This window comes from Vidua macroura, chromosome 23, assembly GCF_024509145.1.
Source record: "Vidua macroura isolate BioBank_ID:100142 chromosome 23, ASM2450914v1, whole genome shotgun sequence".
Classification (NCBI taxonomy): domain Eukaryota; kingdom Metazoa; phylum Chordata; class Aves; order Passeriformes; family Viduidae; genus Vidua; species Vidua macroura.
The window spans coordinates 7,633,690-7,658,814 of NC_071593.1; the positions used below are offsets into that span (position 1 = coordinate 7,633,690).

At 45.9% G+C, this 25,125-nt stretch overlaps 1 protein-coding gene across 3 annotated transcripts in view; it reads right to left on the reverse strand.

Moving 5' to 3' along the window:
* The window catches only part of RERE (arginine-glutamic acid dipeptide repeats), a 171,662-nt gene extending 146,537 nt beyond the window's left edge, over positions 1 to 25,125 (reverse strand). For all 3 annotated transcript variants that reach the window (XM_053997770.1, XM_053997769.1, XM_053997767.1), the window contains exon 1: positions 25,041 to 25,125. The gene's annotated coding sequence lies outside the window, so the exon portion shown is untranslated. The remainder of the gene's footprint in view (positions 1 to 25,040) is intronic.

A 25,125-nucleotide genomic window follows, 5' to 3' on the forward strand; every position in this document is an offset into this window, starting at 1 on the left:
ACACCCCTGAGACCTGAACCTATCCTTCAGAAAATCTACAATTATCCTTCTCATCTGCCTTGGCAAGGACACTCATCCTGCATCTGGGGGGATTCAGAGCCATCTCCTGAGGACCTTCCTCTGGACACAGGCAGAACTCAGGGCTACCTCCAAACTACCATGCCTTTAAAGTAAATCATAGGGGAAATGAGGAGTTTAAATAAAATGATTTTTTTAAATATTTAAACAAGTTCAACATAAAGCCAAAGAGGCAGAAGAAAATAATTTTGTCTCTTCAACACAAAGTCACTGCCAGGAAAATCAGGATTTGGAAAAGGTCAGAAAAATCCTTGCCAGCACAAACAGGCGGAAACGCTGATGTACAAAAAGGATACAGCACACTTCCATCACAAACTGTCTTCCTCAGAGACACTTGCTGCAAGAGAATCACAGCTTTTAAGGCCAAAATTAAGTGTCACAGCCAGCCAAAGTATCTGCCAGACTTCCTGCTCACAGAATCTGCAGTTCTACGACACTCAGTGCAAGAAGCAATGTGAAGTTTTAAGCCCAAGCCTTCTCACAAGTTTCTTTACCTTAGAACATCAACAAAGAATTAAGAACAGTAGGTAAAACCAGCATCTATTGAAAGACAAACCTAGAGCCTGTGATAGCTCCAGCCCTCAGTACAGACTCTCCTCAAAAAGGACCAATGGTGCAGCCCCTGTTTTAGCAGAACCCTTTCTTTCTGTAACCCCCCTGCTCTGATTCTGAACGTGAGCAAACTGCCGTGCACTAACAAAAATCACCTGCAATTCCACTGACAGAGCAGTAATCTTGGTGCCTCTCACATCTTTTGCTAAAGAGCAATTCTTCAGACCTCATTTTCCTTTCACTTGACCAAAATAGAAAGATTAAGGTAAGCCATTTACAGCTCGGAAAAAGAAAACTTATGAAGTGTTATTTTTAACCAGCTACACTGAACTTAAAACCGTTTCCAGAAATTATGCCATGGCTTTCAGCAGCAACATTTATGCCTCCCACAGCTGAAGTCTGGGCATCTTCTCCCTCCCTTATATTAATGTGTTTATCCAACCATAATTCCATTAGCATTATGTAACACAGACAATCTTCTTAGGCATTTTGTCATTGTGTCACCCAAAACTCAGCCCTGCACACAGAACACTGACTGTGGAACTGTGATCTCACCCCCTGTGCTGACATACAGCAAGTGCCTGATGCAGAGCTGAGCTGACACCTTCAGCTGCTGAGCAGCTCTGCCTGCATCCTCAGCCAAACCCCCTCAGACCACGACAGTCTCACTGGCCAGGGCATCTCTTCCCCTCACACACTCACAGCATTCAATTATCCTAACACTCTTCCTCTAAGAAAACAAAAAATGTAATAATATATTTCATGTTTATCAACTGCCTACCCCTCCTGCACACTGAACACAGCAAGTACTATTTGCAGTTGTGTCTGTAATTTGACATTAATTCCTTAATCTTCTTAAGGCAAGGCAAGCTTGTAGATCATTATGAGGTTATTTAGAAGAGCCCATCTCAAGTGTTACATGAAATGTACATTTTATTAAGAAAATAACTTAACTCGAGTTTTGTGTTTTGTCATTCACACACCTGACAAATAAATCAATCTCCTTTGGAGAGCAATGAGAAGATGCCCTACGAACCATAATTGCAGTGTAATCCTCTTTGGGTGCACAGTGTCTGCTAACGAGATTGTGTGGCTTTCCCAGTGGCTCAGCAGGACTGTGCCCTTCCCTGACACTGTTCCAACAATAATGCCAGCCTGGCCAGAGCAGCATCTCCCCTCTGTGTCCTGTCCCACCTGTCACCACCTGCGCCAGCTCCCTGCTTCCTGAAGTCTAAATTTGGTAAGAAATTTCGAACTGTGCTTAAGTTTCCAGAGCAAGATTCACTCAGATGCAAATGTGAATATTTCACTCGCTCATACGATGGCTCCTAAAGCTGATTTTGTGAAAAACAGGATGTGAAAGAGCAGCTACAGCTACCAGCAAAGTATTTCTCGCTAGTTTTACAATCACAAGGCATTTTGTAATTAAATTGCTAATGCTGCAGAACCTAGTTTTGGTCAAATCTACAGCTAATTACATTCATCAATTAGCCTGTAATTGCATTTTGCTATTTTTAATTCCTAAGACTTTGCTGGGTATATTTGACAAACTGACATTCCCTGGTTTTGGTTCCTGGGATGGGGTGGATAAAAATGCCAGACTACAAAAGAGGCTGAATGGTTTGAAATATCCTCATGTTCCCAAATTCAGGTTTACCTGGAACACAGAAGATGATCTGCAGTGGCCAGAACAGGGACAGAACGAGTGCTCACAGTGCACACAAGCTGAAAAGGGATTCAAATACTACCCTGCCACATTCTGGTTTCTAGGTACTTCTGAATGCACAAGTGAGCTCCTCAAACTGTTTTTTTCTGCCTCTGAAAAGCTTGTACCCAAATGATTACTGTAATTTTCAGGGGAGATAATCTACCAAAAATAAGGGAAATCCCATTCTGAAATTTTATTTGCACTGGGAGCTCATCTAGTGGAAAGAATGACATTTCAGTACCTTTTCCTCCAAAACACCAGTGGAAGGAACACAGAGTGAGGAATACTTTGCTTCAGGATTTTGCCTGAAGGTTCAAGACACAATTATAAAAACAAAGTACGAGCTGAGTAGGAAACATTTTTTGTTGCCACGGAAAGCTGGAGCCCAAAAGTGAACAGGCAGCCAGGCATTGATCATCAACCTCCTCTCTGTAGCACATAATTAAACAGACAACTTTTGTTTCCAGTATCAAGACACAGCTGAGCTCATGACACAAGGAGCTAAAACTTTGCCAGACGTCCCCACAATGACATAACGCAAGCAGAGGGTTTGTTTCTCTGGGAAGGGTTTTGTTTCTAAAAATAAAGGTGCAGATTATCCCACTAGGAATTATCTGCTATTTCCCCACAAGAGCCATCAGCACTGTGGTACTGCACAACCCCATAACCCACGTCAGGATCAGCACACTTCAGTTCAAAAAAAAGGTGATTTTAGTGAAGGAGCAGAGCTTGGCACGGGATCACAGGAGATGAAATCCCTGCCCTTTGCCTGAGTCACTGCCATTCCCAAGGATGCATCACTGCTCCAGCCTGCAGCACACACAGGCTGGCCTGGGGGTGCCCAGAGGATCTGACTCCAAACAAGGGGTAATGCCTTCTTCAGGAGCAGCAATGCCTTCTTCATGAGCAGGAATGCCTTCTTCAGGAGCAGCAATGCCTTCCTCAGGGGCAGCAATGCCTTCCTCAGGAACAGGATTCCCTTCTTCATGAGCAGGATTCCCTTCTTCATGAGCAGGAATCCCTTCTTCAGGAGCAGGATTCCCTTCTTCAGGAGCAGGAATCCCTTCCTCAGGAGCAGGAATCCCTTCCTCAGGAGCAGGAATCCCTTCCTCAGGAGCAGGAATCCCTTCTTCAGGAGCAGCAATCCCTTCCTCAGGAGCAGCCATCCCTTCCTCAGGGGCAGCAATGCCTTCTTCTCAGCCACTGCAGACATGGTCTGCTCTGGAGTGGCTCCTGAACCACTCCTGGAATCCTTTAGAAACTATTCCCTAAGCTTGTCAGGGAACAAAGTTTACAGGGATATTTATACAAACTTCCTTCCCAGCGGAGTCACGACTCCTGTTGGGATAGTGAATTACTCTGGGCACACTTCACCCACAGAAATTCTGCTCTCCGTGATGAGCCAGCAGTAATTGTAACCGAGAAAAACTAATCCCACTTTAAGAACTACTTTTAATGAATTTCAGCTCTACGTGCCAATTCTGGTTAAGAATCCAATAACTTTGGTGTTGCAACTGATTAGGATCCAACCAAGTTGGATTTGCTGCCATTTCCATTTCTCAGAATGGCCTAATAAGATCAAGTGTGATCCAATACCAGCAAATACGAGATTTTGATTTTTTTTTTTTTTCCACCAGACACCACAAAAGAAATCTGAGTTATTACCCAAGGTAGCAAACAAGTCAGTACGCCTTCAGCTGTGGTTAGAACCGAAACTGTCAGGCCTCACTTAGCACGTACAGCTCTGCCTTTGCATATTTCTGTGTTTGTCTCACAGCTTATTAAGTTTTGCAAACAAAAGCAGTTGCGCTCTTGCCAACAGATTATCGCGTTTTATTATCACGGATCATTCTAAAACATCAGCGTACCTACAGAAATAAGAGACTTGAACTGCAAGTGTCTCTGGGCAATGGCAGGGGGGTTTGCTTTGTATCAGCAGCAGGCACACAGGAGCGTTTGGAATTGCAGGCTGGTGTTTTCATCTGCCATGACAGCTGAGGCTGTGTAGATACCAAACACACAGTAAATGCAGCAAGCATTCCTTTTAATAAACTGCCACGGAAAAAGTATGAAAAAAATGATTCAAGCTGAGGACATATTGATGGGTACAAAATCCTCGAGGCATTATGCAGCTCACACAGGCTCATGGATCAGGATTATTGCAGCGACCAGAACCCGTCAAAGCCAATTACCCCGGGGAGAGGGGCCGGGGCTCCGAGCCGGCAGGGGCGGCGGCGGCGGAGCTGTCACAGCCAATTACTGCCAATGTTTTATTTATGTCAGGATACACCTGATCAGCCAACAATAAAGCCATTTTAGAAAGGGTGATTACAAAAGCAGAATGCAAAATGGCAACAGCTGGCAGGGAGCTGGCAGCCACACGCGAGGGACGCTCGCCACCCAGGACACACAGAGTGGGCTGGGGACACGGGGGGGGACAAGGTGTGCCCCCTGTCCCAATCCTGTCCCCAGTCCTGTCCCCAACACCCTGACCAAAGGCTGGCGTGCCCGTAACTCCTCTCACACACAGCGACATGCGAATCCACCTACTACGATGGATTTAAGGAATTACATTTGATATGGAAGGAAACCAGGCAGGGGAGAGGGGGGAGCAGAAAACGCTGACACAATTTGGAGATAAGCCCACAAAACATCTTTTCTGTGCAACTCCAGCCTTTATTTCAATTGCCCAACTCAACTGACAGAAGAAAAAGGTTATCTGCAGGAAAAATATAGAATTTTTAACATTCTCCAAGGCTTGAGAACCTGCTTTGTACTTATCTATCTTCATCTTACAATATACTACCTGCATTTTGAAGTTAAACAGATTTAAGTGGACTCAGCATCAGATCCCAAAGAAAATATTGATTTTTTTCCCCCACAGATATATAAACTGTGTCTAGTTTTATTCACAGCAATTTCCATTTCTTTCAGGGAAAGGGCACTGTACAGAGCTGCTCTGAATGAACAGATCAGCCCTTATCAGGTGAATATGCAGTGGGGAAATCCCCCTTTAAGCAGCACTGACCTCCCAGGAGAAGCTGTACGAGCCACCGAGCTGGAAGTTGGCACTTACAGATAATTTCCCTCTATTATTTTGCTGCCTTAAGTTCCAGCTGCCAGTATTTCCTGTCCTCCCTGCTGGAGGATGTATCCTGACCCCATTCCCAAAGCCACCACGGGGAGATGTGCAGCAGATTCCACCCAGCACTGTGATTTCCACGTCACCTCTGGAACAGCCAGCAAGCCCAGGTGGGCTGGACAATTTTTGTCTCAAGTATGGCCTTTTTAGGTACCAGATCTAAGCTGAATGGTAGCCCCAGTATTTTGTAAACTTGAAAAAAATCTATGGAGAAATGGCAAAAAAGAAACTGAAAGCCCAAAGACACAGAAACTAAAAACCCCAGGACTACATATGCCATTTTAAAAGGTATCAAGAAAGGCAAGACAGGAGAGAATTGGGTATGGCCTTCCCTGGGAGTGGACTGCAAAGAGTGCAAAAAATGGGCATTTTGGCCCTGAAATCAGTTATGAAAGGAATGGCTGTTGGGTGCCAAGCTGAGCACTGGATACTCAGATTCTCCCCTCCCTTTCACATATCATATATGCAATATTCTTCAAAGGGTCGTCTTGTTCACAGGGCAGACATTGTGCAAGTACAGCTGCAGACTAAGGCAGCATTTTAACACAAAAATACACTCCCTATGTAGAGTTTTGTGTGCACTTTGATACGTTTTTAAAAATAATCTGTCCTGTAGGTATTCAAAGGAGGTACATGGGTATCTGCCAATAAATTTCATCTTTATTCTTTTCTCTCCAAATGCACGCCTTTGAATTTAATCTAACTGTGCCACCATCACCCAGCATATTTATGTGTGTGATGCTGCAAACATATTTAATCAAGGCAATGTTACCCGCTGGAGTGCCTGAGCTCCCCAGGTCCCCTAGAGAATGCATTTGGTTTCAATTTTAATCCTTGACAGGGACACCCCACCCCTTAGAAAAAATAAAATCGGGAATCTAGCAGATCTAACAGAGTATTTCACAATGGAGTTGCACAGTGTATGCACTCAATCGCTCCATTTCCCAGAAGATTCATTACAGTTACATTAGAAAGTCAAATCAGGCAATTCTGCAGTCTGGTGAAAGCTAGCATATGAAAGCAGGTTAATACAAAAGAATTTCATTTTAAATAGAGGACATTTAGGACTTTTAAAAGCAACATTATGATAAAAATTTCAGGGTGTTTATTCTGGCTTCAGAGCACGCTTTTCAAGTCTTGTTTCAGTGATGTAGCTGATTTTCTAAGGAGAGAGGGAGGGGATGTTGGATCTCCAAGGTTTGCCATCTTAATTACCCTCTGCTCCCACACGTGGCTCAGACTCAGGACAGATGTCCTTGTCCCCTCAGCAGCCAGGGCAGGGCTGAGAGCAGCTCTGAGCAGCAAAAACCCCGAGTGCATCACTCCCTCACTGACAAACCCCAGGGGGCTGCATCCCAGACAGAGGTGTCATTAACTACAAGATCCCAGGCATTTGAAGTTTCCTGCTCACCTCACAACAGAGGTATTATATCTAATTATTACCATTTAGAACCTTGCCTCCATCTCAGCGAGTAAAATGCAAACAGTGAATGTAATTACTCACTAAACTAATAATGTAAGACCTGATTGACAGGATGGAAGGAAAAAAAATCGGTTCAAAGCAGTTTTAACTTGAGTATGAGCTCAGCTGAATGAAGACAACCAATTTCAGAGCCATTCTTTACTACAAGCAAGACACCTCCAAACACACAAGTCACACACAGAGCCACCAGCAGCACCAAACCCCCCAGAACACAGAGTGGTTGTCACAGCACCAGCCTTGGCAGCATTAATGATGAACTTCATGCACCCCTGCCTATGTTTAATTTAATACAAAACCAAATGCAGTCAAAACATCTGGTGCATTATTGATGGTTACCATGATAAATGAGATTTGACATTTCACAGGAACTCATTAGATATTCTACTTACACCCCAGATTTAAAGTGTTTCTGATTTTACATCTCTTTGGAAGACACACAGTGTGGATATTGAACTGGTATTTTTGACCCCACTGTTTTAAAGGAATCGACTTGCACAGCTAATTACTAATACTGAGAATTTAGGCAGCACAGAGCACGTTATTGTTTTACCCTCTGCTAACCCAAATGCTCCTGAAATCCAAGAGAATTTTTGGGTTGTCCCATTTGAAGGGCAGAGCTGACAAGGGGGGGATACAGGATGGTGCCACTGCTGCCCAGGGATCTGAAGTGACCCCTCAGGAGCCCAGCAGGCTCCCTGCAGCCTTTTCCATGTCTGAGTGAGATAATGCAGGAACAAACCACTGCAGGCCAAGCAAGAACTGCCTCCCTTTAATTTCTCACATCTCGACTCGAGAGCCGCACAAAAAGTTATTAAAATTAATGCAAACTATCATAACTCTGTCTTTTTATTACTGGTAATATTCCTTCTAAAATATTAGTCTCCTTGGCTGAACCAGCATGTCTTTTTGAAAATTGTCTTTGAAGATCAGAAACTCCTTAGCATAAAAAGTGAAACATGCAATCATGTTAATTTGACAAGGTAAAAGGGGGAAGAAAAAAATCACTTCAGCTTAGTATTTCTGAAATTCAGGCTATTCTTTCATTTAAAAGGAAAAAAAAAAAGCATTCTTCTTTCCTGGTTCCCACTCCAGTAACAGAAGTGAGGATGTAACAAAGGCTTTTGGCACTCCAAGTGTTTTAAAAACAAAACAAGTAAGTTTCAAACTTGGCAAGCGGCCAAAGCAAACATCTCCCATCTCACATGAAATTACTAAGTTTGAATAAATTGCTGACGCTCAAACAACCCTGGCAATCCAGTGAGTGCTCCTCTCTCCTTGTTTGCATAATCAGCACCACAGCTATACATATATATATGTATATATGTATCCACATACACACACAAATGTAAGGAAGAGGCAAGAACCACAGCACATGTGTTGTATAAACAAGAAATTCCAGCTGGAATTTCTCACTCTTCCTTCCGAAGTTAAAGTGAGCTGCGTGCCTGGCCAAAACACCACATAATCCAGTTATTTCATCAAAAACAAACACAGAGCATCCCCACATTCCCAGGTTTTCTATCAAAAACCCCACAACCCAAGAACTCCATGAGCTGGCAGAAGCATCACAGCTTTCCAACAGCCAAGTGCAGGCTGTGGTAACACTTGGTGCATGTCCGTGTTGTATTCCCAAATCATTTGTTCCTCTCATCTGCTTTGCAGCAGGAAACGCTCAGAACAGCCCATTCCTCCCTGCTCCCATGCACCACAGCGTTCCTGTGAGTAATCCACGTTCCCATTCCTGTTCCCAAACGTTTCTGGACACCTCTGCAGTCACTAATGGGCTCTTGATTGCAGAGCTGCAGAACAGCATGTTCAGAGCTGAGCAGCACAGACTCCTCAGAGCCATCCCGGGGGACAAGCCAAATGCCAGCACTCAGGGATGACAGGGATGCTGCCAAATCATCCCGTTTCTCTGAGGTTATAATTGCAGAGGTATTCCCTGGGAAAGCAGGGGTTCCCAGAATTCACAGGCTCAGCTCTCCTGAGCACAGACACCCAGGTTTTACAGGCACACCAATCCACCCACACGAGTGTAAACACACAGAGCCACTCTGGGGCAGCTCTGACTGCTGCCTGCCCGTGGCTGCTTCAAACACCCAACAGCCAGCCCCGACAAAACACCATTTCCAGGAGTGCAGAGTAACCTCCTTTTCATAATTGCTCACTCCATTTTTAAAAGCATGTTCCTCTCCCTTACAGTTACAGAATGATTTCAAAAGCATGAACCCATTAGACATTTGCCTCAGTCTGCCCTCAACAATAGCCTGGAGAGATAAAACTCTCATTTGTTTCCACAGAGGCCCTATTGATTCTGCTGTCACAGAATATGACTGTTCTCTCCTCATGCTGCTTTTCAGAACAGAGCATTCTGCCGTGGAGCTGCACTTTTATTGCCTTGCCTGTCTCCCACAGCAGCTCTGGAGCAGTGGTTTCTCACAGCACCACCCCTCTCCATCCCAGCAGAGCTTTCAGCAGGCAAGGCACAGATAAATCTACTTCACACACCCCAACACACGGGAGAGCTCATGCAAAGAAGCAGCCAGACTGTGGGGAACACCCAAACTCCCTGCACTGACTAATTCCCACTATTCCAGCAGGAACATCCAGGAGTCTGGGAGCCAGGTGGAGAGGAACCACCTGTCTTACAGGAATCACCCACAGCATCACACAAGTGCTCGTGGCTCTTCAGGAAAACAAGGTCAGAAGGCTTATTCCTGGCAGTGCTGTAAATGGGAGAGTCTCCAGGCTGATCCTGGGCTCTCACTGCAAAGCTGCCACATTTTATTAGGACCAGGGAATATCGACTGCCTTCCGTCCCTGGAATGTCAATGATGTGATCCTGCAAGGGAAGTCGGGCACCATTTCCAGGGCAGAAACAAGCAAGGCAATGCAATGTACAGAAATTGAAAAACAGAATAAATTTAGCTTGCTGATATTTGGGTCAGTATGGACCAGACATGCAACATCTGCCACTGACTTCATTTCCACCAGAGCGAGGACTAAATAAAGACATCAGAATTTAGCACACCAAGTATTTTACAGTGCTTACAGCAGGACCTAGAAACATCTTCAGTGATCCTGATCCAACTCCAGTTTTAACGCTGCAGCCACCTTTAGCTCACTAAGATGATTCTATTAACTATGGGGAAATCCCAGCTTCTCTGGTAGCAGGGAGAGATCCTCCAGTGAATCTGTGTCACAAATACAAGTTAGCTTATGGAGGTTGAGATGTTTGGGGATGGACTAAGCTTGGCCCAAGGGCCACAGGGAGCTGCTCAGCCTCAGAGGCACCAGTGACACGGTGAGAACTGCCCCTGACTGTAACCCTGCCAGGCAGCTCCTTGTCCAGCTGAACTCAGAGTTTCCACTCCTTGCTGAATATTCCAACAGCCTTATAAATCTCCTCTTAACCTCCCCACTTTCCTAATCCCTGGCAGTACAGGAACTTTTCCCCAGCATCCTGAACAGTTTCAGGGGGATGTAACTCACGCTTGAGTTAATATATGGTTCAAACAAGCATCAGATTTTTGCATGGTTTTCATACCAGCTCGTGTAATCCCCGAGTTCCTCACATCTGTCTTTCATTTGTGACATAATCACACATTTATTTTCCATTTTATAGTTTAATTTCATATACTGTTTACTTGATCTGGGGTCTGATCTTGCTGCAGCCAAGGGACATCATGCTCCTCCTTACCCATCTAAAGGTGGAGCTTACAAAGTCCTGCAGATCTCCTGCTCACCAGCAAATCCATGTATTTATGGAAGAGAATTGCTCATACATTCCTCCTCCCAAACTACAAACATAAACTCTTAATACTTCACAAAAAATCTAGTGGGACAAACTACAGAAACTTGACCAGCTCTTCTATAAACACTTTAAAACAACTGCAAAAGCTTTAAGTGTACTGGGAGGTGAGGGGGCAGAAAGAGGTATCAATATTTAATCCACTGCTAAAAGTGTAGCATCAAAGCTGCATCGGGGTGGCATAATGTTGCAGCTGGTTCCATTTTCATGTCCTTACATTAAGAAACCAGCTTTTCCTTTTGCATTATGTATTAAATAGTACATATTTTAGAATCTCAGAAAATCATCTCTAAGCCTTGCTAAGCCTTTATAATTGAAAAAATTGCATTTAGCATTTTACCAGCTAGACATGCATGAACTACCAAATTCAAGGGCAGAGCTAATGTTAATTTCTCTTTAGTCTCCTGTGATCTGAGGACCTTCTCAAACTCACCACATCTGCAAAACAGAGCCATCAATGTAGTTCACAGCCTAACTTAAAGCACACTTGCATTCTTCATGTTTGAGCAAGGGAAGTTCAGGCTTTCTATCCACACAGATTGCTTTCCTGAGAAAATTGCCACCATGTGGTGACTGGCCTATGCACTGGGTACTGCCCTGATCCACTGCCTGCCTGGAGGAGCACTGAGAAACCAAGGACCGTGTTTGAAAACACAGCGATGCACTTCTCACAAGCCTGGCCCTGAAAACCTGTTTGCAGGTTGCTCCAGAGAGGAGCTGTGTTTTCCCAGTTCCAAAGAGCAGCCTGGGGATGGTCAGTGCTGCGTGAGCTTTCCAGTCAAACCCAGAGCCTGGACACGGCCCCTGGCCAGTCCCTAACACCAGGCAGGCACACGTTGGCAGTGCCAGCCCAGAGCAGCCTCACCCCGGGCACAGGCAGAGCTGCAGCAACAGAAATTGGATGTATTGTTAACAGAATACATTTTTGGCAACCGAAGAGCAATTACCATCGGAATCCTTAATCATCTCGAGCATCCCCACGGTGGAGAGCTTCAGGCTGGGCAGAGGCAGGGGTGATGTGGAGCTGGGGCTGCAGCTCTGGCACAGCCCTGCCAAGGGGCACCAGCCCAGCCTGCTCCTGCCCCCAGCCAACCCAAACAACTGCAAGGCAGCTTCTTGGTAAAAAGGAGAGGGGAAAATATCCTTTTTTTTTTTTTTACACCACATCCAGAGCAGAACAGCGCAACACATTCCTGCAGCACCACTGAAGGCACTGGAAACTGGGTTTACTCTACCCATTAACACTCTGCACACAGAAATTCGTCCCACAGATCATCTCTCAAAGTAACAACCCGCGTTTCCACAGCAGAGCCACACGATCTAAGTTTGCCCTGTTTGTTTTAACTCGCTGGGTCTAAAACACACGCAAGTGCAGCCCGGAGCTCCCCAGGCTGCCTGGCATCCATTATTAAAGCCAGCAGATGTTTATTCCCACTGTGCCCGCATTGTGCCTGCAGCACACAGGCACCGTTCATGGCCCAGCGAGGCCAGGCTCTGCCTGCTCCGGGCCGGACCCCAGCCCCACAAAGGGAGCCTTTCAGGCAGGCACAACTCGCTAATGGGTTTTGATAACAGCACAGACACCCGCTGTATTCTTCTTCACTGCCCGACCTATTTCACAGTTCGTTCTAAACAGATCTGGATGCATAAAATCATCCTAAGCACTGCGTTTAAAGACATTATCTCCCCCAGCACAGGATCCCTCCAACACCTCTCCTGTATTGATTAAATGACCAACACAGCAAGGATTTACAAGTCCACTATAATAGAAACCATCTCCTCCAGCATCTGCTCATCAGTTCTTTGTGCTCCTTTATCCCCTCCACGCTTTAAGTGGTTTTCCATTTTTTAATAAAATACATTTCTGGTCACACCACGAAGAGCATCACCAGAATGTAAGAGCGCCGAAAACACTGAAAACAATATTCTTCCACTCAATATTTCTGAACAACCAAACATCACATTAAAAGAATAATAACACAAAAGACAATCACTCTGAAATATGGCCTCATTTTGTCAGCTAGTGTAGATTTTAAAAGTCAGATGCTTGCATTTTACTTGTCTTCCATTACTGGCAAATTAAAGCTATGAACAAATGCTGCGTAGGCAACAAATAATTCTACTAACACGCCAACAATCACTTTAATCTCTTCCACTTAACAACTCATGAACCTTTTATGAACATAATCTTCTAGAAGGTAGCTGGTAATACAAGATAATCCCAGTACAAGTTTAATTAAAAATACAAACTACATATAGCTCCGTGCTCACCAACTCTTTCAGGCTGAAGGAGCAGGAGTGGCTATTACTAATAGCTCCGTTAATCTGGCAAACTGAAGTGCACAGGAACACGCTGGAGAAGCATTCAACAGACCATTTCCCACTGAAAAAAGAGCCCTCACAAATTCTAGCTTGCCTTAGCACAGCACTTAAACCCCCCCTGCTTTAAACAGCTGAACTAACGCTTGCTTGCAGAGTTATGGATCCTACTTTTATGAAGAAAATCCAGTACAAGATTATTTATTGTTACAGGCTACAATGGAATTAATCGGAAACTAAAAATAAAAAAGCCTTTTTCCTTTAGGAAACATAGAATTTGAGTCACTTGGCTGTCAGATGGAAGTCAACATAGATTTCATTTGACTGCCAAGAACCTTATTTGACTGGACATAAAAGACATTTGCTATTTTTAAACATACCTCATGTAATCATTTAACCAGAGCCCTGTAATTCAGACCGGGGAGCTCTTTCCACATTCAAAAGCTGATCAGAGCACGGGTCTTTACAGTTCTGTTTAAGAGTTGGCTTCTTTCCAATAAATACAGTTTGCACTCCCAAGCTCCCCTAATAATCATCTGCACAGCTCTTTCCCCTTCTCCTAAACCCAGTCAGAAATATTTCCGACTGCCTGGGAGCCTCCAGAAAGCTTTTTCTGCTTACTCTGACCACAGTCATTGCCTCAACCGTGTGGCAAGCAACAACCAGTCCAGGCAGGCCAACACTGGCCACTCCAGGGACAGTCAGTGGTCACGGGTGTGTCCAGCTCCTCGCTGCTCTGGGAATAATGAAATCCAGAATTTCACTCCAACAATCAAACTGTCACAAACACAGAAGTGGCACCTACCTGTGGCCCAAACCTGAATCACTTTCTCACCTCAACCACCAGCTGTGTAACTCTGAGCTTTACAGTTGCTCAGAGTCACAGAAGGAATTCTCTTTAACACAGATGAGCAAATACATCTCTGATGAACTCTCCTGACACACACAGAATGAAGTGATGTGTAGGTGAGCTGTCACATTCTTTTTGAGAAGCACATTCCCCAAACCCTTCCGTTTTCCACAGGTTTTTTTTTCCATTTTCCTTTTGGATGGGGCTGTGCCATGGTGAAAGGCACTGTAAGGGCTCTTTTTCACACCAAGAAAATAGCAAGAAATCCCATGCCGGAGAAAAAAAGTGCACAAGCAAGCAAAACTAAACCTTGTGATCTAACACAGATTCCTTTTAACACATTTCAGCTCTGACACTTCACTGAGAACTAAAGGCATAGCAAATATTTTTGCCTCCTACAAGACAAAATCAAATTTTAGACACAGCTGAATGAGTTACCACTACAGAGAAATGTGGGTTTCCTCAAGCTCGGGATGATCATAAAAGCCAGATTATACAAAGGCTTTGTCCTCTCAGGAGCCCACTCCACTGCTGGCGGCAGCCAAAGGCAATTCCCCTGGATCCCCACTCCTGCAGGGATCTGGGAGGGTGCTGTGGCTCCGAGGAAGGGCTTCCACACGTGCAGGGCAACCCCTTCAGATGCTGCACTCTGACAGCATTTAGCAGCTCCATGCTCTAAATGATTTGATGCATTTCACTGCCCAGGGCTACCCCCAAATGTCAGGCTCCCAGTGCTCCCTTCAGCTCCGCTTCTCACGAACGTGAAAGCTTCCAACTCAGGCAGAGCTCAGTCCCCAGAGCACTCAGGGCTTGTTTTGATACCAGTGGCTTAAAAACAAAACACAAAACCAAACCAGCTAAAAATTGCGCTGTGCTATAGAGACAACACTGGCAGCCCTCCCTGACAGCCAATTTATCTGCAGTCCAAAGCCAGAGCTAATCAAGTCACCAGAGCAAGCACATCAGGCACGTGCCACGCTCGGCAGCTCCTCCTGACAAACACTTAACATCTGCAGCCTTCTGAAACACCAGGCATTTCTCCACAGCTGCACAAGTCAAACTGTGCTATGGATGGCTGGCCCCTGAAGAACTATTTCTGCAAGCAGGAACTGATGACCTGAGGACTGGGAACATCAAGGAACTAAGCAGGCAGCAATCTCCCAGGGATGCTTAAGGATGCTACTCAAGTAGGTTCTGCCCGCACAAAATCCACTCCTCTCAAAACTGAAAGTGTTTTTTGAGGCATTTGCCTGAGCACTGAAGACAAGGGCTTTGCTGCTGCTGCTGCCAAGAGGTACTTTTAAGGTACCTTTTAAGTCTGCTGTCTTTCTGTATCAACATAACGTAGAAAATGAATGCACTGGACCTCAAAAAAAACCCAACTAGAGGGGAAAAAAATAAGTCCCAGTCCATAAATGAGGCAAACTCATGCACATGCCTAAGTACACTCACAAGAGAAGCAAACCCTCCTGCCCCAGCCATTCTCCCTGATAATTGTTTGCTTGAGTTTTATTTTAGAGTTTAAGGACTATTTTGGTCTTAGTTGAGACACCAGCTCACTACAGCCACCACCTCTTCTCTAATCACAGCCCAGACAGAAAGGCCACAGCAGCTCAAAAACACATCCAGGCACACAGAGAATAGACCTGGTTGGACTTCAAACAGAAACTTTAGATCACAGAGGGATCAGTGTTTCCTGCACTGCAAGTATTAATCTCTTCTGCCTCATTTTCCTCCCCGGAGCCCGCCCTTCCTCTCCCCAGGGAAGAGAGAACACAGATTTGATTCTTCATACACCCACTGGACCACAGACTGATTTAAAGAGCCTTATTTAAATGAGGTGCAAATTATGTTCCTACTGAACTGGATTCTACAGAACATATTTTTATTAAAACCAAACATGTACACAGGAAATATCCCCCTGGCTTTTCCTCCAGTGGGGTGACTCCACCTCCTTCCATCCTGGAAGGCTCATTCAACATTCAGAACTTCACCTTTGTGCACCTGAAAGTGAAATCCCAACCCCTGCAGTTTCAGGAGGTAGAGAGAAGGATCCTCAGGGAGTATTTCCAATATTGATTGGGAAGGGCTCTCTGCAGGAGCCCATCAGGAACAGGAGGGACACCAAGGGCAGGACTCAGCACCAGGAACGCTCAGAGCTGTCCTGCCTCATCTTTCTGCTCCACTGAATGCACAAATACCTAAACCAAGGGCAAGATTATTCCTACAAAGCTTATTTTAAAGGCAAACATGATCCAGGACAAGACATAAAAGAGTTCTGAAAACCACAGAAAACAACAAACCAGAAATTTATTCCAAAACCTTTAAGGAAAAAAAAAATATAGCTCAAATTTGGCATCTAACAGAAGAGGCATTTAAAAAACAATAAGAATAATTTCCATTCAATACCAAGGAATTAGATATTCTCTACAGCTGCTGGTATGGCAAAATCCTGAACTACTTTGCTATGGCCAAGTAATACCAAATAGATACATCGGGACACAAAATAACAAATGCAAAGATACAACATACAGCTGCCATCAGAATTAGGCCTCTAAGTAAAAAAGCAAATGTCTTAAACTCAAAGGTCCAGCGAGAACGTGACGATCTGCAGTGACAGGGAACAGAGAGCTCAGTGATGTTTTGATGCAAATATACCATTACATGCATATATTTTTATATATATATATGCTTTTTATTCATTAACTACCTGCTTTACGATCACTGCAAAAAGGAAACATCGCGTTTAACTAAGTTAAACACATTTTTAGATTAGCAGAGTAAACAGACACAGCAAATTGGCACTTTCTCATTGCCCAAGAGCTGTAAAGCTCCTTGATAACAAAGCACCCTCACACCTCTCTTGTAAGCAGAACAACACAGCTGCAATGAGATACTTGGTGCAATGAGCTTGGCGACTTTTTTAAGTGTCTGGAGCACAATCCAAATATTGTGGTACCAACACCTAAATTCTTGTCAGGAATTAACCTGGAATCCTCCCGGTCTCTCTTGTTGCCTGCTTGTACCCTGGCCCTTTATTCTCTCCAGAAATTACAGATATTATTACCAAGTGTAACATCCTGGGGATCTAAGGCAGGACACGTGCTCAGGTTCCAACAGAACGTCCTGAACAAGGGATTCACCAGGAATCCCTCCCAGCCTTCGCCTCTCCCCAGAACATCCCAGATGTTCATCTGGGCAGGGCAGCAAGGACGAGCGTGAAGAACTTCTGGGGACTCCGAAGACTTGACTAAACATACACAAAAGTAATTACATTCCACATCTTGCCAACTCGTACTTTGGGACAAAAGCTGTGGAAGGAGTTATTTGCTGACTAATTAGCGCAGGGAAGAGCATGTTAATTGAGGCAGGGCTGTAGAGAGCAGTGAGGACCCAGAGAACCAAGCAGCAGCTCCGCTGCTCACGCTCCAAAGAGAAGCAGTTACACAATAAAACCCAACAATGAAGGACTGAGGCTATTCAGCATGAAGACAAGCAGGAAATAAGAATCAAATGACTTTTTCCAGCCAGAAGAATGAGCAGATATGCTGTTTACAGGCTGTTTAACAAAGCCAGCTCTGGAAGGTGAGCTGTGACAGGGACTGAGACTCGGGGAAAAAGAAACATCCTCAAACACTCACATAAATCACCAAAAAGCAGAACAGGGAGAATCTCAAAGTCTGCAGTGGGGAAATGAGCAGAATGATGAAAAACACCTAAGCAGAGGTACAAAATAAACATGTCACAAGTCACATACATTTCTAGTGACCTGCTAAATGACGTGTGAGATACAGGAACGCGTCACTGATAAATCCAGATCCTCCCTATGAATTAGTGCAATTAACAAACAACCTTCAGATCACCAGACTGTGTGCACCACTGCCTTTTCACCTACTGCCCTGCAATAGCTCAGAACTCTGCTGAAGCACTCAAACAGCAGCCAGGGCTGTTCCAGCAGAGCAGAAGAGAACCTGGATTCTGCCTCAGTTTTCTTCCAAGAGCAAGGTTTCCCTGATCAGCCAGAGACAGGAGGGGCAAACCAAGGGGGTAAGCCAGTTATTTCCTGGGGAGTTATTAGCTGGGCATTTGACACACAGCAATCTTTAAGTGCACAGGTAAATAGGTTTGTTGAATCATTGAGTAAAGGTTCTCATCTGAAGGGTTCATGTTGGAAGGCAAGTAACATAATTCAGTGGTTTAAGGAGCAGTCAGAGCCAGGTCTATTAAGTTTCATGAAAATGAATGACCTTAGAGACATAAATTAGATTTCCTGCATCTCACTCCCAGTTTGTAGAAATGAGGATTAAGTGTTTAAGTCTCCTGCACCGACCTCATTAGAAGATCTCTAATGGAGACACTGCATTCCTTCCTACCCAGGCTGCACCCCTGGCACGGCAGTACCAGGCACCAAAGGACACACAGCCTTTGGGAAATTGTGTTTCCTTCCCCTAAAGCAGGGAGCAGCTGCTCTGATGAACTTGGGTTCTTTCTTCATTCAAAGCCCATCTGAAGGTCCCAATTGTCTGACACCACCATTTTTTACTGGGTATTTCTCAGGGAAATACAACCCTTCAAGCACTAGAATTCCATGATCTACAGCACTTTCTTCTTTCATATTCATGACACTTTCCATGTAAACATATTCCAGTCCCTTGTGGATGCTGGCATCAGCAGACTACTGCCATATATGCACTTGTTTAAGAAGATTCATAATTCTTAAACACATACATTTAATAGCTTTGATATTTAGCACAAAGCTGCTGATCCCCTAACACCCTATAATGCATAGTTAATTACTAACTGAATTTGCCATTTTTCTTTAAACCAGGGAATAAACCGGTTGCCAGAACAGTAAGCTTTGACAGAAACCATCATATTCTTGTTTAATTCTCTATTTCACCACACCAACACACTCAAGTCTAGATCATCCTGCTTTACTCTGCAATTCAACCACATAATTACTGTAGGTGCTCAGGTTTAAACCATGGTGCAGTCCTACCAGCTCCCTCCAGACCACTGTGACCTCAGCAGCAATAGAGAAAAGGCCTCTCTGACTCAGTTTTTGTTAAAATTTTAAAGCCATTAGCTAAAATGAGACCATGTGTCAGTTTGTGCAATACATGGGTGGTTGTGGAACAGGCAGTGCTCAGAGTCTGCTGAGCCAAGCTCTGAGTGCAGGGCTGAGATCCCAGGAGTCAGAGCCACTCTGAGTCAAGTGTCCAGAGCCATTTCCTAAAGCACAGACACAAAAGGGCTGCTGGAAGTCACCTGTCCTTCAGGGGAGGAAAATTGGCACCTTCCACGTGCTGCCATGGCCGTGAACACCTGCTGCATGACTAACACTGGCATTTGTGGGGAAAATGGTATAAACACACACAGGTTCACATCAAACCAAGGAAAAGCTGGGCTTTCTAAAAGATTGAACAGTGCCTTCTCACCGGTAAGAATTTCTGTTCCTTACTGATTTTATTCATTTTTAGTACATGACAAGAATGTTTCCCCTATGCATTTTACCAACAGTTGCAGGAGATGCCTGCTCCCAGACCAGCTGACACTACAGTGTTTCCAAAGAGCTCCAAAAAAAAAGAAGGAAAATCTGCAGGAAGATGGGCCCAGTGCCAAATAATTTGTCTGCTTCCACTCCAAACCAGTTGGCCACATGAAAAGGACCAACATAAAGGAGACACTGCTCATCACCCAGACAGAAATATTTATTAGCACTGGATGACACAACTTCCTTTCTCTTTCTTTATCCCCTTTCCTCAGAGAAAACAAACTTCCCTAATTCACCTCAGTTCCCCCTTCCCCCCTCCCCAATTCCCTCCTTCTCTTATTTCATGCCAGTAACTCGTAGTGCATAATGAATTTCCAACCAGCCTGCCACGACAGTCATCTCAGCAATAACCAACATTCCTGAAAGTTTTGTGCAAGCCAGCAGATGGATAGGAAAAAACCCTCTAATTAATTACATCCCCAGTAAGGCATGGCCAGACAGAAAGCAGCATTTGGGGTTTTGCTTGGCAGCCAGGAGCCCGTAGGCACAACCATGTTATTGCCCACTCAACTGTTAGGAAGGACAGTGGAAAAAAGAGGATTTCACTGGCAGCAGGGATGGAGGGAGCAAACTTCAGGACTTATCAGCTCCTGTCTCCTCGGCAGAAACACTAAAGCAGAACCTTCAGTAGTTCTGCTGATCAGGAAAATAAATTTACACTCCAGCCCTCACTGCCTGTACTAGAAATGATCATAATAAAAGAGAAATCCTGTTACATATCTGAAACAGGCCAAAAGTGACTCTCAGTACCAGGGATTAATAATACCATGGTAACTTTTTTTTTATTACAGACAAGTAGATTAAATACATAGATTAACTAAGACCTCAAAATTAACGAGCACTCATTTTCCTCCACTTATCCTGAATCTTATAATGTGAACTGGCCTCTCATTTGTGTTCTGCAGGAAGAACAAAAGACAACCTACACAGTGAGAGAATAGCCCATTTTTCAGTAACTCAATCATCAAAACTTACTTGTTAATCTATGGCATTGATATGATACCTAAAGTGATCCACATTTTCAGAACTGCACTTCTAACATAATTAAGATGCCAAATGCAAATGGAACCCTTTCTGTCTGGAATCCAGAGAAACACCAGCACCTTGACACAGTGCATTCCAAATACACGTTTCTAAGAATTCCAAAGAAAAAACGGTGACCATTACCCCCGCTGGGCACAGAGGGAAAAGTGATGTTTGTACCCTGGCTAGTCTCACTTTTCTCTAGGTCAGTGTACAATTGCGGGTGCTCAGTGAACTAACAAACATTTGCATTAAAAAACAAACCCGAAGCCCAAGCACACAACACCTATTGAGGCAGGCACAGCCAGGCCAATATTTCGATCTGCTTGTGCTTTTCAGTCCCTTGCAGGCAGCCCTTGCCCCCGTGGGCTGCGAAGGCACAAGGAGCCAGTGCAGCATTCAGATCCTGTTTGCTCCTTTGTTCCCCCATCAGCCTCTCTGAAAGGAGCACTTGGGCACAGCCACCAACATTAGCAAAGCCTGTGGAAAACGCTGCTGGCAAAGGCACAGCCAGAGCACAAAGCTGCCTTGTGGACCCTGCTCCCCAACACCTCTATCACTGCAAGGAGGGCGCGGGTTTTCTCCCCAGCAGCTGGCTGGAAAAGCCATTCCCAAAGAGCAGCTGATCACGCTCGCCCCCCCATCTCCCTGGCCCAAACCTGCAAACTTCATTTCAGGCAGCTTTGAAAAAAAGCACATTAAATAAACAGGTTTCCAATCAATAAGGGGGTTGTTCTGTTACGGTTCAAAGATAGGTTTCACTTAAAAATATGCCGCATTTTAAACCTATTGATTTAAATTTAAGCTCTGAGCTAAAATCAGAGAGTGTGCATCCCTTTAAGTGAAGCAGGACTTCATGCAACTGAGACAACTGCAACATATACTAAAACCAGAGTGAAAAATAGCTGAACATTAAAAATAGTTAGTCTAGCCAGGATGCCACTTTAAAAAACCCCAAATACCATTTCATTAGGAACTTAGAGTTGGTTGTTTTGAGTTTGTTTGGGTTTTTTAATGGTTAACTCCAACCCCAGCCACCGCTTTATAATTTATGTCCTTGCTCCCTCATCTCATTTCAGGATCACATAATAACTAATTGTTTTCCAATTGTCATTATTTTTCCAACTAGAAATTAAGCACAATCCGGGCACTGTTCACACACCAAGAGCAGAGTGTAACCTGGCACTGAGGCTCCCAGGGTCCTTCACAGAGCTCGGAATGAAGTCAGAGCCCCCTCGGGCAATGCGGGCTGTGAACAGCCCTGCTGGGAGGACAAGGCACCTTCTGCAGGGCCATTACCCCTCCACTAACACACACTCTAAACTCCGTGTGCTCCTGGCACACCTGTGTCCCCTCCCGCTCCCAAAAGTGAAAGAAGTTCTTTATGGGCTAAACAACCACCCGGCGTGGCTTCAACAGAAAGATGCAGTTTGGAGCTGCGAGAATAAATTTACAGATTGAGTGCTATTTTAAAAAGTCAGTTATTAAAGCACAACATCAAAATGCCCTTTTTCTCACCTAAGCTGCAACCAGTGTTAACAGTTGCAGGGTCACAGAATCTCCTGAGCTGGAAGGGACCATGAGGAACAGAGTGCAGCTCTCAGCCCTGCCCGGACACCCCAAAATCCCACCCAGTGCATCCCTGAGAGCTCTGGGAGCTCAGGCAGCCTCATTCTCTGGAGAGGCTGGGCAGTGCCCAGCACCCTCTGGGGGAAGAACATTTCCCTGAAATCCAGCCTGACCCTCCCCTGGCACAGCTTCAAAAATCACACACACACATCTCTTCAAACCCATGAATGCTGTCACTTCCTCACTTTGCTGTGGCAGCCCTGAATCTGCAGCCACGACTCCAGAGGAAGCAAACAACCCCCAGCAAGGTAAAACAAACCCCTGGATGCAGAGAAATCACTGCTTGCTAAGCCACCAGGGATGACTGCTGAGGGCAGGGCTGTCTCTCCTGGTCCCACTCACCTTTTCTGCCCAGGAAATGCTCCCTGTTTTGCACAGGAGCATCAGGAGCTTTGTCCAGGGGCAGAGTTACCCACCCCAGGCTCTGCAGAGTGCAAATTCACACGGCACAGGAATCCCAGAGCCACGGAGAGGCAGCACAAGTGCTTCACTGCACCTCTCTGACCTCACACCACAGCATCCGTGCAGACAATAGCCACAGTCTCTGGCCACACCAAAGCCGGGAGTGGGAGAAAAATACCCAAAAATGTCCTCAAGCCAGAGGCAACCACCACATTTTATTCAGGTGAGGAAAATGAAGTAATGTGCCCCAATTACACACTGAAGTCGGCTAAAGAGGCAAAACCAAAACTCAGGGACCTCATGATTAAACTGTGACAGTCACTGCTTCCTGTTTTCCAAAGGATCCAGCACACTGGCAACTTTTGCTCAACAACCACGTCATTTTGCACTCCCTTCTGCAACCTCAGCATCACCAGCTAGCCAGCTGAGATTTTACCGTGCCTCACCAGCCCAACAACCCCAAATCTCCAGCCAGCAGCTGCTCCTTTACATCCTCAGCACCAGCCCAGCCCTGCGAGGAGGAAGGGGCTGCACTCAGTGATCCTGGGGGTGCCCCCCAGCTCCAGACACCCCACAATTCTACACAGCTGCTCTGGGCCTTTCCCCAGCCGCTGCCGGCAAAACAAAAGCCTGAAACAATCGCCAGGAAGGGAAACCGCGCACACGCTGGAGTCAACCCTCTGCACTTCCTCCTCGCTTTTGTCATCCCGAGGCTTTTACGTGACGCGTGGTGCCCTGGCAGCAGTTCGGCGCAGCCCCACGGGCAGCGCGGGGACGCGCGGAGCAGCGGAGCCCAGGGAAGGAAGGAAAGTTCAATGGAGCGCACGGCACTTCCCGGCCTCACCTCGCGTGCTCCCGCCGCATCCGCGCTGCCTGCGCGCCCTGCGGCCGCCCATCGCCCCTTTTTTCCCCCCTCGAGGCACCCACAGGCCGTGCTGGGGAGGCGGGGAAGGGCAGGAAGCGCCGCCGGGGCTCGGTGTGCCCCTGCGAGGCGGAGAAAGGCGCCGTGCGAGGCGGCGGAGTCCCGGCGGCGGCGGGCGCACAAGAACAATGAGCTCGCAGCCCGGGCATTGTGTGCAGCCAGCTCCTGCGCTGCCCTCCGGAGCGCGGCACCCAAAGCACCCAAAACACCCAAAACACCCAAAACAGCCCCCCCCCGGCCAGCCCGGCACGGACAGCAGCCCCCTCCGCCATCCCGGGGGCAAACTCGGGCACGGAAACCAGCAGGAGACGGCTTTACCACAAGTGCTTTTATTATCACAGAAACGTTTCCACGCCTCTTAAACCACCATGGGTTTCTCGAGTCTAAGGGAGCTGGGTATCAAAAGGAAAAAAATTAAAAAAAAAAAAGGAAGAAAGCCCCACAATGTTTGCCCGGCAATACTAGAACAACAACAACAAAAAAATGTTGTACGTTGCACATTATTCAAAAATTTGACATGTGCCTTTCACGACCAAGAACTACTTCTTCTGACACGGTGTTCATTTTTATCCGGTTAAACCCCACATTTTAGAACAGGCACACCACCTGAATTGTCACTTCAGATCTGCTCTGAGAACGCATTTTTACTGAATTCTAACAGGATGACCTAGTGCACGAGGCTCCTCAATTCAGCTGCACGGGTGCACAAGCGAAATAACACCTCTGATTTCAATAATTGGCCAAGTGTAAGCCAGGAGTAAACAGCCATCAGACAGCAGCCTGCTGGCTGCATAAAAACCCTCTGAGCTCCTCATCTCCAAGAACGCTGCTGCTTCGAGGAAAAACTCAGCATAAGAACTCAGCAAACCAAAATAACTGCAAGCAGCCTGTAAAAATAAATCTAAGGGCAGAGACACCTCAACAATGAATCATATTGTTTTCTTCCCAGCAATTTCTTGAGCAGTCAGTTTCAGCAATGAAGCCTCCAATGTTGTCTACCTCCTACTACTTTCCTGATTCTGGGCATCTTCTTTTCACGCTTTAGAAAGAGAAATGGGAACAAAACAAAACAAACGAAAGAGAAAAAAAAAAAAAAAAGAAGAAAGAGAAAACCCCACCCCTTCCTATGCTACCGAAAATGTTATGATTAAATCAATTTGCATAAAATCTTCATTTCAGGATTCCATACCTACACACACGAAAGCAAGCGTGCCTTTTAAACAGCTAAGCCGTCCACCCGTGTGCGTGCACTTAAATCAAATATAAGCCATACACCCCCTTTATTCGGATGGTTCACAAGTTAAGCCTCTCCCCGAGCACATTATTCCCGCGGAGCATCAGGCAGACACGGCAGACGAGCGGTAAAATAAAAGAAATAAATACGGAAACGCGGATAAAACAAACAAATAGCCCCCAAGCACACGGCGCCCAGCCCCGGCGGGCAGAACTCCGCCGAGCCGCCCGGAGCTCCCCGCGGGAGCATCCCCGCAGCCCCGGCGGGGCTCGCGCCCTCCCCGCGCTCCCCGGGGCCGGCCGCGGCCTCTCCCCGCCACCGCGGCCCACCCACCTCGGCGGGCTCTACACCATCCGCGGCGGCTCCGGGGCGCTGCCGGGACAAAGCGGCGGCGGCGGCGGCGGCGGCGGCGGCGGCG